Here is a 12,733-nt window from a genome sequence, read left to right as displayed (position 1 = left end):
CAAATTCTCTGGTTCCCAAATCAGAATCCTCTCAGTAGGAATTAGATGGCCACAGATCTGGATACAGGGGCATTACTTCCAAGTCTGCAGTAATAAATACTTGGGTAGAAAAGTCAGATAACCCAAACCTGAAGGAAATGAGGTACCCAGAGTCCAGGGATACTCTTCAAAAAAAAAAAAGGCATCAAATTAGAATTAGAGAAGCATCGCAGAAGACATAGGCCAAGAGCAACCCTAAATAATGATGTTAGCTTCCTTTACTTGTTATACTGAAAGAAAAGTTGATTCTTGAACTTGTCAGTCCTAATCCTGCAAGATAGAGAGAGCTACTTGTTTCTTTTTTTTTAACTTTTTATTAATTTATGATAGTCACAGAGAGAGAGCGAGAGAGAGAGGCAGAGAGAGAAGCAGGCTCCATGCACCGGGAGCCCGACGTGGGATTCGATCCCGGGTCTCCAGGATCGCGCCCTGGGCCAAAGGCAGGCGCCAAACCGCTGCGCCTCCCAGGGATCCCGAGCTACTTGTTTCTAAAGGGAGAGATTCCCATGTAAGAACAAACTAGTAAGGTAGGTTTAATGAATGTAGTCACATGTACTCATTGTTGGGTGAACAGCTGCAAGTAGGTGTATGGTTTAATGACGTGGCAACATAAAAACAGATCTCTGGGTATATGTAAAGCTTTGGGCTTTGACTGATTCTACTCAACATGTACATCATTAAGTGCTAGCAACAGAAAGACACCAGGATCAAGATGCAGATTTCGTCACCTAGGGCTACACATCATTCAGTGACAAATTATAATAAATTAAACCAGATTGAATTTATAGGCACAGCTTGGAGATATTGTGTCTTCAATTCCAGACCACCAAAATGAAGCAAGTATCTCATGAAAGTGAATCAACTGAATTTTTTTTGGTTTTGCACTGCATATAAAGGTTATGTGTATACAATATTGAAGTCTATTAAAAGTGTGCAATAGCATTATGTCCAAAAAACACAATGTATATACCTTAAATTTAAAAATACTTTATTACTGAGATGCACGGGTGGTCCAGTGGTTGAGCATCTGCCTTCAGCTCAGGGCATGATCTTGGAGTCCCAGGATGGAGTCCCACATGGGGTTCCCCACAGGGAATCTGCTTCTCCCTATGCCTAGGTCTATGCCTCGTTCTCTTTCTGCATCTCTCATGAATAAATAATTAAAATCTTTAAAAAATAAAAATACTTTTATTACTAACAAATGCTAACCATCATGTGAACTTTCAGTTGGTTGCAATCACTGATCATAGATCCACGTAACAAATTAAGTAATAATGAGTAAGTTTGAACTGCAAGAAGGACACAGAGACATGAAGTGAGAAATGCTGTTGAAATAAAAATAACACCAAAAGACTTGCTCAATGCACGTTTGCCACAAACTTCAATTTGTAAAAAAAAAAAAAAAAAAAAAAAAGATTTGTGTGAAGCACGATAAAATAAGGTATGTCTATATAAAAAAGTGTTAAAGTGATTAGTTATTAAAGAAAAAAGGGTTTTTTTCCTCATAACATTTATCAAAATAAATTCTCAGATGAATTAAAGGCATAATTGTGAAACAATGAAACTACTGACATATAATTGATAATATAGGTGAATTTTATATGAACATGGATAGAGAAAGCCTTTTTAAGCATAAAAGTCATAATGATATCACCAAGATGGCAAGAAAAATGATCTTCTCCAGTTCCCTCAGAGAAAAACCAACTAGGAGTATCTATAGTCAAGGCATCTTTGTGAAAGTCCTAGAACCAAGGATGAGGCTGGAGTATCTACTTGGCTCAGAAAAAAATAAAATAAAATAATGTATTTGAAGGGTAAAGGGAGCAGTTTTACTTTGACCTAATCACCCTTTCCCAAAACCAGTGCAGTACAGCACAAAGATATACTCCCAGAAACCTCTGATTTCTCCAGTGTGAAAAAGCCCAAAGGAGGGTATCCAGCTTCTCCACTGTTATGAGTGCTTCTAAGGATGCCTACACTTCAGTCTCATCTCACAGGGACCACTGGAGAAATAAATAGCATAAGACTTTCAAGCATCAGAGATGGAGAGGGAGAAAGGGGCTCATAGCAATTAAGGCAGGGATCATGGTAAGCTGTGGTTTGGGGAGTGTAAGTACCTGAACAGAGCTCTTAGCTAAGAGCCAGAGTGAGAGCCATTTGGAGAACCAAAGTGATGGTGCTCACTTCAGCAGCACATATACTAAAATCGGAATGATACAGAGAAGATTAGCATGGCCCTTGCACAAGGATAACATGCAGCATTCCATATTTTTTCAACTTCTGGTCTTTGGCCTTGTCAGAATCATCCAGGGTGAAATTTACTTAGGTCATGGTTGATATTCTTGACTCAGCCCGCTCACATACAGCCACTCTGCACTTAGCAAAATGACTAGAAGGAAGAATTCAACACAAAAGAAAGAATCAGAAACAGTACTCTCTGCCACAGAGTTACAGAATTTAGATTACAATTCAGTATCAGAAAGTCAATTCAGAAGCACAATTATAAAGCTACTAGTAGCTCTGGAAAAAAAGCATAAAGGATTCAAGAGACTTCATAACTGCAGAAATTAGATCTAATCAGGATGATATTAAAAATCAATTAAATGAGATGCAATCCAAACTGGAGGTCCTAATGATGAGGGTTAATGAGGTAGAAGAAAGAGTGAGAGATACACAACACAAGTTTATGGCAAGGAGGAAGCTGAGGAAAAAAGAGAAAAACAATTAAAAGACCATGAGGAAAGGTTAAGGGAAATAAATGATAGCCTGAGAAGGAAAAATCTACATATTGAACAAATCATAGCTGAGAACTTCCCTAATTTGGAGAGGGAAACAGGCATTCAGATCCAGGAGATAGAGATATCCTCTATCAATAAAATAAAATAAAATAAAATAAAATCAATAAAAACCGTTCAACACCTCAACATTTAATAGTGAAACTTGCAAATTTCAAAGATAAAGAGAAAATCCTTAAAGTGGTAAGAGACAAGAGATCCCTAACTTATATGGGGAAAAATATCAGATTAACAGCAGACCTCTCCACAAAGACCTGGCAGACCAGAAAGGGCTGGCAGGATATAGTCAGGTCTTAAATGAGAAGAACATACAGCCGAGAATACTCTATCCAGCAAGGCTCTCATTCATAATAGAAGGAGAGATAAAGAGCTTCCAAGAGATGCAGAAACTGGAAGAATATGTGACCACTAAACTAGCTCTGCAAGAAATATTAAGGGGGACCCTGTAAAATAAATAGGAAGCCCAAAGAACCTACCCACAAAAACAAGGACTGAATAGGTATTATGGTGACACTAAGTTCATATCTATCAATAGTTACTCTGAACATGAATGGGCTAAATGATCCCACCAAAAGACACAGGGTTTCAGGCTGGATAAAAAAGCAAGACCCATCCATTTGCTGTCTACAAGAGACTCATTTGAGACCTAAGGACACCTCCAACCTGAAAATGAAAGGGTGGAGAACCATTAACATTCAAATGGTCCTCAAAAGAAAGCTGGGGTGGCAATCCTCCTATCAGATAAAGGTTATCCCAAAGACTGTAGTAAGAGATGAAGAGGGACACTATGTCATACTCAAAGGGTCTATCCAACAAGAAGACTTAACAATCATGAATATTTATGCCCCTAATGTGGGAGCTGCCAAGTATATCAAACAATTAATAACCAAAGTAAAGACATATTAAATTATAATACACTAATAGTAGGAAACTTCAACCTAGGACTTGCGGCAAATGACAGATCTTCTAAGCACAACATCACCAAAGAAACAAGAGCTTTAAATGATACACTGGATCATATGGATTTCACAGATATCTACAGAACTTTAGGTCCAAACACAACTGAACACACATTCTTCTCAAGTGCACATGGGACTTTCTCTGGAATAGACCATATTGGCTTACAAACCAGGTCTCAGGCAATACCAAAAGATTGGGATTGTTCCCTGCATATTTTCAGACCACCATGCTTTGAAACTTAAACTCAATCACAAGAAGGAATCTGGAAGAAACTCAAACACATGGAGGTTAAAGTGCAGCCTGCTAAAAGATGAAAGAGTCAACCAGGAAATTAGAGAAGAATTAAAAAAGATTCATGGAAACTAATGAGAATGAAGATTCAAAATCTTTGGGATACAGCAAAAGCAGTCCTGAGAGGGAAATACATCACAATATAAGCATCCCTCAAAAAATTGGAAAAAACAAATACACAAGATAACCTTGCACCTAAAGGAACTGCAGAAAGGACAGCAAATAAACCTATACCAAGTAGAAGAAGAGAGTTAATAAAGATTCGAGCAGAACTCAATGAAGTAGAGACCAGAAGAACTGTAGAACAGATCAACAAAACCAGGAGTTGGTTCTTTGAAAGAATTTGTAAGAGAGATAAACCATTATCCAGTCTATTGAAAAGAAAGGAGAAAGGACTCAAATTATAATATTATGAATGAAAGGTGAGAAATCACAACCAATACCAATGAAATACAAAATTTAAAATAAAAAAAACCATGTAATTATATATATATATAATAATAAAAATATTATTATAATATTTTAATAAAGCAATTTATTTATACATCAATAAATTAGTCAATCTAGAAGAAACAGACACATTTCTGGAAAACCACAAACGACCAAAACTGGAACAGGAAGAAACAGAAAACCTGAACAGGCCAATAACCAGGGAGGAAATTGAAGCAGTCATCAAAAACCTCCCAAGACACAAAAGTCCAGAGCCAGATGGCTTCCCAGGGGAATTCTATTAAATATTTAAAGAAGAAACAAAACCTATTCTACTAAAGCTGTTCTGAAAGATAGAAAGGGACGGAATACTTCCGGACTCATTTTATGAAGGCAGCATCACCTTAATTCCAAAACCAAAGACCCCACCAAAAAGGAGAATATAGACCAATATCCCTGATTAACACAGTTGCAAAAATTCTCAAAAATATACTAGCCAATAGGATCCAACAGTACATTAAGAAGATTATTCACCGTGACTAAGCAGGATTTATCCCTGGAATGCAAGGCTGGTTCAACACTCTTAAAACAATCAACGTGATAGATCATATCAACAAGAGAAAAAACAAGAACCATATGATACTCTCAATAGATGCAGAGAAAACATTTTTTAAAAGATTTTATTTCTTCATGAGACACACACACATACACACAGAGAGAGAGAGAGAGAGAGGCAGAGACACAGGCAGAGGGAGAAGCAGGCTCCACGTAGGGAGCCCAAGGTGGATTCGATCCTGGGACTCCAGGATCAGGCCCTGGGCTGTAGGCGGCGCTAAACCACTGAGCCACCCGGGGGGCCCCAGAGAAAGCATTTGACAAAATACAGCATCCATTCCTGATCAAAACTCTTCAGAGTGTAGGGAAGGAGGGAGTATTCCTCACCACCTTAAAAGTCATCTATGAAAAGCACACAGCAAATATCATTCTCAATGGTTGGAAATACTGAGAGCCTTTCCCCTAAGATCAGGAACACGACAAGGATGTCCACTCTCACCACTGCTATTCAACATAGTACTGGAAGTCCTAGCCTCAGCAATCAGACAACAAAAAGAAATAAAAGGCATTGAAATTGCAAAGAAGTAGTCAAACTCTCCCTCTTCACAGATGACATGGTAAGGTACCTATAAAACCCAAAGACTCTACCCCAAGATTGCTAGAACTCATACAGCATTTCGGCAATGTGGCAGGATACAAAATCAATGCTCAGAAGTCAGTGGCATTTCTATACAGTAATAATGAGACTGAAGAAAGAGAAATTAATCAATACCAAAATCCCATTCAGGTTTATTGCACCCAAGCATAAGATACCTAGGAATAAACTTAACCAAAGTGATAAAGGATGTATACCCTAAAAACTACAGAATGCTTCTGAAAGAAATTGAGGAAGCCACAAAGAGATGGAAAATATTCCATGCTCATGGATTGGAAGAATTAATACTGTGAAAATTTCTCTGCTACCCAGGGCTATTTACACATTTAATGCAATCCCTATCAAAATACCATAGACTTTCTTCAGAGAGTTGGAACAAATCATCTTCAGATTTGTGTGGAATCAAAAAAAGACCCTGAATAGCCAGGGGAATTTTGAAAAAGAAAACCAGAGCAGGGGGCATCACAATGTTGGATTTCAAGTTGTACTACAAAGCTGTGATGATCAAGACAGTGTGGTACTGGCACAAAAACAGACACGTAGATCAGTGGAACAGAATACAGAACCCAGAAACGGGCCCTCAACTCTATGGTCAACTAATATTCAACAAAGCAGAAAAGACTATCTCCTGGAAAAAGGACAGTCTCTTCAATAAATGGTGCTGGGAAAATTGGACAGCCATGTGCAGAGGAATGAAACTAGACCATTCTCTTACACCATACACAAAGATAAACTCAAAATGGATGAAAGATCTAAATATGAGACAAGAATCCATCCAAATCCTAGAGGAGAACACAGGCAACACCCTTTTTGAACTTGGCCACAGAAACTTCTTGCAAGATACATCTGTGAAAGCAAGGGAAACAAAAGCAAAAATGAATTCTTGGGCCTTCATCAAGATAAAAAGCTTCTGCGCAGCAAAAGAAACAGTCAACAAAACTAAAAGACAACCTACAGAATGGGAGAAGATATTTGCAAATGACATATCAGGTAAAGGGCTAGTATCCAAGATCTAAAAAGAACTTAGTAAACTCAACAGCAAAGAAACAAACAATCCAATCATGAAATGGGCAAAAGACATGAACAGAAATCTCACAGAGGAAGACATAGACAAGCACATGAGAAAATGCTCTGCATCACTTGCCATCAGGGAAGTACAAATCAAAACCACAATGAGATACCACCTCCCACCAGTGAGAATGGGGCAAATTAACAAGGCAGGAAACAACAAATGTTGGAGAGGATGCGGAGAAAAGGGAACCCTCTTGCACTGTTGGTGGGAATGTGAACTGGTGCAACCACCTGGGAAAACTGTGTGGAGGTTCCTCAAACAGTTCAAAATAGAGCTGCCTTATGACTCAGCAATTGCACTGCTTGGGGTTTTACCCCAAAGATACAGATGCAGTGAAAGACCGAGACACCTGCACCCCAATGTTTATAGCAGCAATGTCCACAGTAGCCAAACTGTAGAAAGAGCTTCAGTGCCCATTAAAAGATTAATGGATAAAGAAGATGTGATCTATATACACAATGGAATATTACTCAGCCATTTAAATGACAAATACCCTCCATTTGTTTCAATGTGGATGGAACTGGAGGGTATTATGCTGAGTGATGTAAGTCAATCGGAGAAGGACAAACATTATATGGTTTCATTCATATGGGGAATATAAAAAATAGTGAAAAGGATTAAAGCAGAAAGGAGAGAAAATACGTTGGAAATATCAGAGAGGGAGACATAACATGAGAGACTCCTAATTCTGGGAAACAAGGGGTAGTGGAAGGGGAGGTGGGTGAGGAAATGCGGTGACTAGGTGATGGGCACTGAGGATGGCATTTGATGGGAAGAGCACTTGGTGTTATACTATATGTTGGCAAATCAAACTCTAATAAATAAAAAATATACAAAAAAATGAGAAGCGAAGAAAAAAAAAGTGATGACGCCCCAACCCAACTGGCTGGGTTTGGTTCTGTGTGTCCACCTAAAGGTCTCTATAAGGAATGCCTGGGTGGCTCAGTGGTTTAGCGCCTGCCTTCGGCCCAGGGCATGATCCTGGAGTCCTGGGATCAAGTTCCGCATCAGGCTCCCTGCATGGAGCCTGCTTCTCCCTCTGCCTGTGTCTCTGCCTCTCTCCGTGTGTCTTTAATGAATAAATAAATAAAATCTTTAAAAAACAAAAACAAACAAACAAAAAAACAAAGGTCTCTATAGACAGAGCCATCTTACAGCCTGCTCACACAGGGAAGGAAGTCAGCAAACCCACCCAGTGTGGTACACTGCCTCACCTAGGAGCCTAATCAATGATCTATGAGAGGTCACACAGCCCAGGCTATGACCTCACCTAGACAAAGAGCCAACCCAGTAGCTCTGTTCAATTGTTGAGCAGAGACTACAGCCCTTCTTATTCAGGACACCTCAATAGTGACCATGGACATCCTTGGAGCTCAACATACAGGACACAGAGCATAGCCAATGGCCCTGTCCAGCACTAGAACCCAGCCCACAGCCTTGCCTGATTGCTGAGCACAGCCTGAGGTCCCCCCTAATCCCAAAGAGACTTTACCTGAATGCCGAGTCATGCCAGAGGCACATCTGGATTGGGGGCACAGCCTGTACTCTCACCCTACCAGGGCCAATTGCAGACCCAGCCTGCAGCCCCACTCATAAGCAAAGTAAAAACTAGTAGCACCACTCTGCCTGTGACTCCAGCCCACCAGAGGTGAATGCTGATCCAGCTAATGGCTCCACCTGACCATGAAGCCAATACATAGCCACTCAACCAGGGAGCCAGCCAGCAAGCAGCCCAATCTGAATGCCAAGCTGAGTCAGCAGGCTCACCTAACCAAAGAGCTCAACCAGGAGTACTCCTATCTCAGAGAAGAGACAGAAGCCTCACCAAATTAGAGACCCTAACAGTAAGCCCCTCCTGCCCTCAGTTACTTCCATCTGACCCATCCAAGCCCCACAGTGAACTATTATTGGTTTAAAAGAGAATGCTGAAACTATAAGATAGGGTACATAAGCCTCATGGCACTAACAAAGAAAAACCCTGTAGTAGATGAGCAAAGTATTGAGATAGAAGAATCAAAGCACACCACCACAAAGGGTCATCAAATCAGAAAAATAAGACAGCAAGGGACAAAGAAGAGAATATAGGAATTACAAAACAGTCAGAAAAAAACAATTAACAAAAGTTAAAAAAGAAAAGAATACAATTAACAAAATGGCCATAGTAAGGCCCTACCTATCAATAATTACTTTAACATTGGTGGATGAAATTCTCCAATCCAAAAACCTAGAGAGGCTGGGATGGTTAAAAAAAAAACAAAACAGGAAACTAGATCCAACAATATGCTGTCTACAAGAGATTCACTATAGTTTTAAAGACACACATAGATTGAAAGTGAAGGGATAGAAAACATTCCATACAAATGGTAACCAAAAGAGAGGAGGAATGGCTATACTTCTATCAGAAATAGAGTAAGTTTCAAATAGTCACAAGAGACAAGGAATGTCACTGTATAATGATAAAAGGATTAGTTCACAAACAAGCCATAATAATTGCAAATATGTATGCATCCAACATCAGAACATCCAAATATATAAAGCAAATAATAACAGAGCTGCATGGAGAAATAAACAACAATACAATAAGAAGGGTTTTAATATTCCATACCCAATAATTGATGGATTACTCAGACAGAAAATCAATAAGGAAAGAGCACTACAGTGTTATCTGACTGTATATACACATGATTGCATATAACATATGACTATATGATCATATATTGTTATTCAACACTAGATAGTGATATGTGAAAAACACTATAGATCAAATAGACGTAGCAGACATATATAGAACATTCCACCCAACAGCAGCAGAATACACATCCTTCTCAAGTGCAGACAGAACATGTTCCAGGACAGATCATATGTTTAGACACAAAAAAGTCTTAACAAATTCAAGAAAATTAAAATTATATCACATGTCTTTTCTGACCACTATATAGATACCAATAAGAAGAGGAAAGTTGGGAAATTCACAAACATAGAAATCAAAACACACTACTGAACAAACTATGGATCAAAGGAGAAATTAAAAAATCTTGATATAAATGAAAATGGAAATATAACATGCCAAAATTTATGGAATGCATTAAAAGCTGTTTTAAGAGGAAAGTTTACAATCATAAACACCTACATTAAACAAAGAAATATCTCACATAAACAATCAAACTTTACAACTCAAGGAGCTTGAACTAAGGTCAATGGTAACAGAAGAAAAAATAATTAGGATTAGAATAGAAAAAATGAAACACAGAAGAATAAAACAAAAGACTAACAAAAATAAAAAAAATTTTTTAAAGAATTAGTTTTTTTTAAAAAACTACACAAAATTGACAAGCCTTTCACTAGGCTAACCAAGAAAAAGAGAAAAGACTCAAATGAATAAAATTATCAATAAAAGAGGGATATTACAATTGAAACATCATTCCAAAATATCAGAAGAGGGCAGCCTGGGTGGCTTAGCAGTTTAGCACCTGCCTTTGGCCCAGGGCCTGATCCTGGAGACCAGGGATCGAGTCCCACATCAGGTTCCCTGCATGGAGCCTGCTTCTCCCTCTGCCTGTGTCTCTGCCTCTCCCTCTCTCTCTGGCTCTCATGAATGAATAAATAAAATCCTCCCAACACAGAAAAGTCCAGGACAAGATAGTTTTACTCATGGATTCTACCAAACACTGGTGAATTTAAAGAATCAAAGCCAATCCTTCTGAAATCCTTCCAAAAAATTGAAGAAGAGGGAATACTCCCAAATTCACTTTATAAGACCTCCACTATCCAGATACAAAAGGCATATAGATACTAAAGGCCCAATAGCCCGATGAACATAAATGCAAAAATTCACAACAAAATACTAGTTAATAAAGTTAGCACATTAAAAGGATGGTATGCCACAAAGATGGGATTTATCCCTAGGATGCAAAGAAGGCTCAACAAACACAAGTCAATAAACATGATACATTAATATATCGTTGGATAAAAATCACAGAATCCTCATAGCAAAAGCATAATAAAAGCATTTCATAAAATGCAACATGACAAAAATAAAGCCCATATGTAATATAATTAAAACTTCTGGAAGAAAATATAGGGTTAAAAACTCCTTGATGTTGGTCTTGGTAATGAGTTTTTGCATAGAACACCAAAAGCACAAGCAACAAAGCAAAAATAAACAAGTGGCTCTACATCAAACTAAAAAAGTTATCTTTACAGCAAAAGAAATTATTAACAAAATACTTAATAACAGAATAATAATGGTGACACAAAGAATAGGAGAAAATACGTGTAGACCATATGTCTGAGAAGGCATTAATTTCCAAAATATTTAAGGAACTTCTACAACTCGATACTTAAAAAAAACAAAGAAAACCCCAAATAATTCAATTAAAAAAGGGGCGAAGGACCTGAGCTGATATTTTTCCAAAGAAGATATCCACATGTCCAAGAGGTACATGAAGTTGTGCTTAACATCAGTAATTACCAAGAAATACAATCAAAAACACAAAAAGATATCACCTCACACTTGTGAGAATGACTATCATCAAGAAGACAACATATGTTGGAAAGGAAATGGAGAAAAGGAAATACTTCTGCACTGTCAGTGGGAATGCAAATTGGTGCAGTAGGTATGAAAACAGTATGAAGGATTCTCAAAAAATTTAATACAGATTCTCAAAAAATTAAATACTCTATATGATCTACCAATCCCACTTCTGGGTATATATACCTAAAGGAAATGAAATTAGTATCTTTAAGAGATGCCTGCATCCCTATGTTCACTGCAGCATGGTTCACAATAGCCAAGACATATAAAGAACCCTAAGTCTCCACTGACAGATGAATGGACTAAGAAAGTATGGTGCATAATACCGACATATATACAAATACAGGTGTGGGCACACAGGAATACTAAAAAAAGAAAAAATCTTGGGGCACCTGGGTGGCTCATTTGGTTAAGCATCTATCTGCTTTTGGCTCAGGTCACAATCCCAGGGTACTGGGATCAAGCCCCACATCAGGCTCCTTGCTCAGCGGGAAGCTTTCTTCTCCCTTTCTCTCTGCCCTCCCCGCCCCCATTTGTGGTCTATCAAATAAATAAATAAAATCTTAAAAAAAAAAAAAGAAATCCTGCCATTTGGAACCACATGGATGTATCTTGAAGTCATTATGCTAAGAGAAATAAGTCAGACAGAGAAAGATAAATGCTGTATGATCTCACTTACATGTGGAATTTATAAAATCAAACTCATAAAAATAGACAATAAAAAGGTGTCACCTGGGAGAAGGGCGTGGAGAGATGGAGGAAATGGTTACAAGATAAATAACTACTAGGGGTAAAATACACAGGATGGTGACTACAGTTAACAGTAATGTATTGTATATATGAAAGCTCCTAAGAGAGTAGATCTTAAATGTCCTCACCACATTCTCTAAAAAAAAAGATAGCTGTGACATGATGAATGTGTTAATCAACCTTCCTGTAGTAATCATTTCACAATGTAATCACATTGTACACCTTAAATTTACATGTTATATGTCATTCATGTGTCAATAAACCTAATGAAAAATATCATTCTGGAAAAAATAACAAAAAGATAAACTATAAAGGGCACCCTGGCAGACATAACTATGCACAACCTAAAAACTAGGAAGGGTGAAAACATGAAAAACTAATAAAAGGTCAATAAAACTTGGGGAAAATCTTTGCAACTTTCACAACAAATAAAAAAATACCTCGATGCTTTAAAAGATTAAGTCAGTAAGAAGAATAATAAGCATTACACACTGAAAACCAAGCAAAAAGCACAAATAGGAAATATAGATACACACAGAAATATAACTACACAAGGCACACATGCACACGAACTTGATCAACCTGCTTAGCATTAAAGAATTGGAGAAAATATACAGTTACCTCCTACTTTAACCATATTTTCAGACTGAAAC

The 12,733-nt window shown here is 37.9% G+C and overlaps 1 pseudogene; it reads left to right on the top strand.

The window, feature by feature from the left end:
* The first annotated feature begins 2,215 nt into the window (after positions 1-2,215).
* LOC140634594 (U6 spliceosomal RNA) lies at positions 2,216-2,312 on the top strand (annotated as a pseudogene).
* Positions 2,313-12,733: the final 10,421 nt, after the last annotated feature.

Source organism: Canis lupus, chromosome 5 (assembly GCF_048164855.1).
Source record: "Canis lupus baileyi chromosome 5, mCanLup2.hap1, whole genome shotgun sequence".
Classification (NCBI taxonomy): Eukaryota; Metazoa; Chordata; class Mammalia; order Carnivora; family Canidae; genus Canis; species Canis lupus.
Note: the sequence above shows the minus strand (reverse complement) of the source record. Positions and strands in the feature narration are given on the sequence as shown.